The following is a 5,920-nucleotide window of genomic DNA, read 5'->3' on the forward strand; positions in this document are numbered from 1 at the left end:
TGAAAATAAAAAGAACGTAAAGTGAAAATAAAAAGAACGTAAAGTGAAAATAAAAAGAACGTAAAGTGAAAATAAAAAGAACGTAAAGTGAAAATTACTCAAGGGAGTCACAAAATAGAGTTGACTAAGCTGTTAGTTAAACCAGTATGAAATGGCAACACTCCCTAAAGAAGCAGTCCTGACTTGGCCCATGCCATACTTTCCCTTGGCCAAACATACACATCCATTTTAAGACACTGAACTGAATGAGGAAAATGATGGAGAAGAAAGTAAATCATTCCCTGCCCCTGGTTCCACAAGAACTTGTGTCAGTAAGAAGAAGGGAACAGAAAGGGCAGGGGAAAACTGCTTCTTTAAAGCACCTGAACTCTAGTTTAAGATACCAAACACTAAAATACTGCAGACAACAAACCATATACTAACAGTAAGAAGTCTGCAATTAGAAATAAAATTCCTCCTAACTCATACTAACTCCTTTGTGGTGATATTTATTGCAACAATTTGAAATTTGACTCTGCTGAATTATTTCTAAGTCATTCTAACCCCGCTCTCCTATAAAATTACAACACTAGACAAATTAATATGTACCTTAAGTTTTGAGACAGAAAGCTTTAGATCAAGTTTTTCTCCCTCCATGATAGACTTGCACACCAGTAACACTGTTATGTTATTATACCTACCATCTAAAATGGGTTGATAATCAAACCTAACTATTTTCAAAAATGAAATAGSTCCTTAAATGAAACCTTAAAAATCAAGGCCTCAGTACTGTAAAGTGATGCTCACATCTGTGTGAAAACCTTGTGATTGCTGCCCAAATGCTCAGCTCTAAAGTATATTGAGTCCCAGCTGAATGATCAAAACCTAAAATAAGCATGAAACAGGAGTAGTACCAGCATTTTTTAAACTTTAAACATCTAGAACATGTCACCCTCAACTATGCATCTGTTTTTATTTGCAGATATTTCTATAGGCTTCTAACCGCTAATTACATCCGTGTTACAATACCAGTCTCTTCCTAATGCTGTAATTATTGAGAGAAATAAGATTATTATCTTTCAAACTATTTAACATTTTTATGTGTTGGAATTCAAGTTCTTTTTTAAAAAAATGCATATCTAATTAACAATTTCATTAAAAGAAAAGTTCAGGAGAAAAAAAAAAAAACAGCAAATGGAGATATTAGAACACCACCCAGAGTATCACAAAGAAGTTTTAGTCTTTATTTCTGCAGCAAGTGGGTTTCTAGATTTTCCCTATCCTAGCCCCCAAGATGCACAAGCTATTTACTATACTTCACAGCCCAAGAAAAAAGGTTAAAACCAAGCTGGAGGCAATTCCTACACAGCAACAAAGTGTGTGCAGAATCCTGCCACCTGGAAGTGAGTAGGTAGAGCCCTCTTACTCAGCTCTTCCCCTCAGAGAGCACATAATAGATTTGGCACTTTTCTTTGCTAAAAAACAGTCTAAAAATCAAAGCTCTCACACCTCTCAAGTGTGAAAATAGCTAAGACTCTAAACATCTGTAAAAATAAGCTAAGAAATATCTTAAGAACTAAGGGTGACCATGACAGACTTCTTTTCCTGTGAACAGGAGGGACCAGATAGATGAAATCTTAAGATTTTCTGTTGAAACAAGGGGAAAACTGAACAGAGTTGGCTGAAGTAGCTTACTGCTATGGAGTTCTAGAAATCTCTCAGTGTATCAAAAGCTGTTTACATGGGACTTCTGGTGTGTTAGTGATCTTTTGGTCCAAGGGTTCTGTTTACTTGCTTTTTCTTATCCAAGATGCTCTCAAGCTGGATTCAAAGTATCCCATCACAGACAAACATATATCAATTATGTTCTGGTAACATAAAACAACATTGTAACATAATTATTAAGCCAGAGCAAATAGATGCTGATCTAGCAGCATCCTTAGGATCCCCTACAACTTATGTTTTTTTAGTCACTGTCTTTCAGAAGTCAAGCCCAATGAAGGCAGATCACATTCAGCATCAATTTCTATGAGGCCCAGATATTCAGCACAGAGGTATCACAAGTTACTAGATGAAGAAAAATGCCAGAATGTTCATTCCTGTATCTGTAAGATCATATTTTCCATCAACACATTCCCAATCATCTTTTTTCCTAAAAGTATTTCCATAGAGGTTGAACGCAAGAGACAAGGATTTCCAAAAGGGGAGGGAATGAGAAAAGAGGTAGAAGAGATTCACATATTCAGAATTCTGTGTTGTTTAAAGACAGATAGCTGGTTTTGCAGCTTCCGTGTGTGCTGCATTAAGTAATTCAATTGTTAAATTAGTGACAATGCTTTGAAATCCAGCTTCAGGAAGCTTTATTAAGAAAATATTTCTCAAGACTTTATTTGACCATGAAACTGGTTTAACCTGTCCTCATTCCATTCACTTTTTTTTCCTTTTTTTTTTATTATTATTATTTTTAGTGGTATTACATCAGGAATGCACTTAGTGGAAAACTATCTAGTATTTGGTTCTCCTGCAGCACAACTAAATATCGGTCTCTACTTTCCACAAATTCAAAATCTGAACATTTTTAATTACTACCAAAAATAATGTTTTTATTGCTAGCATAAGCACTTGAGGACAGGTGGCCTTAAGATATACAGTAGAATTTACTTAGACATTTAGCATAGCTTTCACTTCTAAAAAAAACAGGTATTAAAAGCATGCCTCCTATTATTTACAGGATTTTTTTTCCTATGAAATTACTGTATAAAAGGATAATTTATCACACAAAACCTACAGTTTTGTCAACAATCCCTCCTTTTTTTTCTTTTTTTTTTTTTTTCTTCAAATAGTGTAAGTATTATGGCTTTTAGAAAGGAAAAATCCATTCAATATTCTTTGCAATACTAAGTTGCTAGACACTTAAATGAAGACAGTTATGACTGGCAAGATCCTCCAATTCAGGTAGGTAAGCCCATCCTTACAGGGGTATTGGGGGTTCTTAAAGATTTCTTGTTTTGTTTAACAAGCATGGTGATGTTTAATAATATTCTTCCAGTAGGTCCATTCACACTTGTTTCATACCATCACAGAAGACCTGTAACCATAATAGCATGGAAATCCTGAAAATATTTGTATACAAAACAAACTTCACAATGCAGGCTACATGATTAGTAAACTAATCAAAAGACAAATCTAAAGCTTACAGAATCAAAGTCAAGGTTATTTGTTACTGATTTTCCAGGGTTTTCTGTTGACTGTATTCTTGCCTAAAGGCAACTTTCACTAAAAAACATTTAAAAAGTAGTTTAGAATCTGACAAGAGTGACTAACACATTGAAACTGGAAAGTAATATAAGAAACACAGCACTAACTTGAAGCAATATATCCTCAAGGATACATTCCAAGAAACCACTGAACATAGATGAATTGCCAGATAAATAACAGTAAACACACCCTTCAGCTTGAAGCAGCACATTTTCCAAGGCTTTAAAGAACAGTTAGATTACTAATTTCTACTCAGAATACTACATATTCACACACAGTCTAACCTACTCAGAAATTCTCTGCGTGTTTGTTGGAAGTCTGAGCATAAATCTATGTTGTTCAATCCCCTGAAAAATACACCTGAACATACAATATATTTCATAGGCAAAAATTGATCAAATATACAAGCAGAACAGGGGAAACACCAATCTACCAGCAGTTTAACATCAAGTTTTAAGAAAAGTAGACAAGTAGAAAATCTCGGAAAGAACAACTAGGACTCAGAAGATTTGGAAAACAATCTCAATACAGGCTTAAATTGGATCTATTTTTTTCATCAGCTGTGTTTTTTAGAGACCACAGCATCTTCAAATAAGAAAGCTGTTACAAAAAGGAGGAAAAGGACTGAGAAAAAAAAAAAAAAATCTATTACCCCTGACAGTGGGATAAGTTACCATCTGTTCTGCATAGGAGATTAAGGTTATATGTCAGGAAGCACTTAAAATTTTAAGCTGAACATTAATGAGGCTACCCACAGGTGTTGTAGAATTGTCAGAATGTTTCTCAGAATGGCAAGTTTTAAATAAGTGTGAACTGACTAAATGTAAAGATTCAGACAAAATCCAACTTCATTTAAAAAAATACTGGGTTCCACCACGCCTGCTACGCCTCCTGGCCCTTGGGAGATCCAAGCTGTTTTGATCATAGAGCCATGGGCCTCTGGTCACCACTTGGTATCCCCTGGCAGATGACCTTTAGAGGTGCTCTACAGACTTTCTGCAACTTCTGCTGTCATAGCAATGACAGTATAATCTTTACCAGGATGAGACATTCAGTAATTCAGCTCTTTTGGCATTATATCTTCTAAGAGAATCCAGCAACTCCAGTGCATTTACTCCTAACAGTGTTAACAAACAATACACAGATGTGTCTGCCTTTAATTTGTAACAAACACCAAAACACTATTGGTAGCTAAATTCAGCTACAACACCTCAGAGCTGATCTATTTGTCAGAAATAACAAGGTATCCATGCTAACAGTAAATAAACAGTAAACCAAAATATTGTGCTTGGCACACCTAGAAACAGATAAAATTAATGATAGTTAATAACACTATCAAACAATTAGAACATACAAAAAGCGGTACACACAAAAGTATAGTAAGTGCAGTTGTAGGCACTTCCACAACACACAGGGACCTTGCTCTAGATCTTCAGTTAATCTGTGTGTCAATAAAACACAAATCAACAGCAATGAACTGCAAAACGTTTTCTAGTATTTCACTGTACTTAAAACTATATCAGATAAATACATCAAGTCTTAAGAAGAGGTGAGGAACTCAGAATATTCAGCAAAGTATTATTAAAGAGTAACCACACCAACCGTTGCTTAAAAAAAAACAAAAAACAAAAAAACTACCACAAACACAAGTTGTGGTCATTTTCTATAAGGACAGACAGACTGACCACCTCAGCAAAAAAAAAGGACGAGATTTTAAAGATTCAGCGGTTGGCCCCTAAGAAGACAGCACGGAAACATCCTTTAAAACAAACYGTAAGATTTCAGCTCTCTGCTGCCTACGCTGCTGTCCAAAGCCAGTAACACTGAGAGCTGCTAACCAAAGGCCACAGAGAAATATCGCCAAGAACTTCGGAAACACGAGAGACCTCCCGAGAATCTCCAGCTGAGGAAACCAGGCAGAGGCTGCCGGGGGGAGGCTGAAGAGTTTCCAAACGCCAGGCAGAGGCGGGAGCGGAGGGTGGGGAAGATGCCCGTTTTGACTCTCATTACACATCTCCACGTAGCCGGGCGGCGGCGAGCGACAGAAGAGACTCAGCAAAGCAAGCGGCCGAGCCGCTCTTCCGCCTCGCAGCAAGTCCCCTCCCAGCCTGCGTGGCTGCCTGCCCCGGCCTCTCCGCGGGCCTCCGGCCTCGACCCTTCAGCGGCCCTTGTCCCTTCCCCCAGCCCCCGCCGCCGTCCCGTCCCCCGGGCCAGCCCCTCAGCCGGGCGCCCCCACCCCCGCCCCGGACACATCAGGAGGACGCGGCCCGCCCTCACCAGTCGCTAGATGAATGGGCTGGGGCGGGCGGGGAGGGACGCGCGCTGGGCAGCGCGGCGGCTCATCCTCAGTGACACCGGAGCAGGGCCAGGTTGCTACAGCTCGCGYGAACCCTCACACGACGGCGGCGGCAACGGCCGGGACCAACGACGTAGAGCGGGCCACAAGAAGAACAACCGCTGCACCCCCAAAGAAGCAAGCAGCGGATTGGCGGCGGCGCCGCCCCACCTCGCGCGCCCATTGGCTGCGGCTGCCGCCTTGCCTCCGCCCCCTCTCCGCCACGGCGGAGCCCGGATTGACTGACAGGCCGGGTTCAGGGGGCGGGCCGGGCAGCGCGCCCCGCCGGCGGCAGGGGACGGGGGGAATGGAGCGGTGACGTCATGGCCGCCCCGCGGTGCGGGAGGG

At 40.4% G+C, this 5,920-nt stretch overlaps 1 protein-coding gene across 16 annotated transcripts in view; it reads right to left on the reverse strand.

Moving 5' to 3' along the window:
* IBTK (inhibitor of Bruton tyrosine kinase) overlaps positions 1–5,705 on the reverse strand; it is a 62,137-nt gene extending 56,432 nt beyond the window's left edge. For 7 of the 16 annotated variants that reach the window (XM_026082620.1, XM_026082668.1, XM_026082649.1 and 4 more), the window contains exon 1: positions 5,515–5,702. The gene's annotated coding sequence lies outside the window, so the exon portion shown is untranslated. Of the gene's footprint in view, positions 1–5,514 lie in introns of all 16 variants that reach the window. The other 9 variants (XM_026082675.1, XM_026082695.1, XM_026082722.1 and 6 more) reach the window with 4 other exon arrangements.
* Positions 5,706–5,920: the final 215 nt, after the last annotated feature.

The sequence above is a fragment of the Apteryx rowi genome, unplaced genomic scaffold (assembly GCF_003343035.1).
Source record: "Apteryx rowi isolate R43461 unplaced genomic scaffold, aptRow1 scaffold_1170, whole genome shotgun sequence".
NCBI classification, from domain to species: Eukaryota; Metazoa; Chordata; class Aves; order Apterygiformes; family Apterygidae; genus Apteryx; species Apteryx rowi.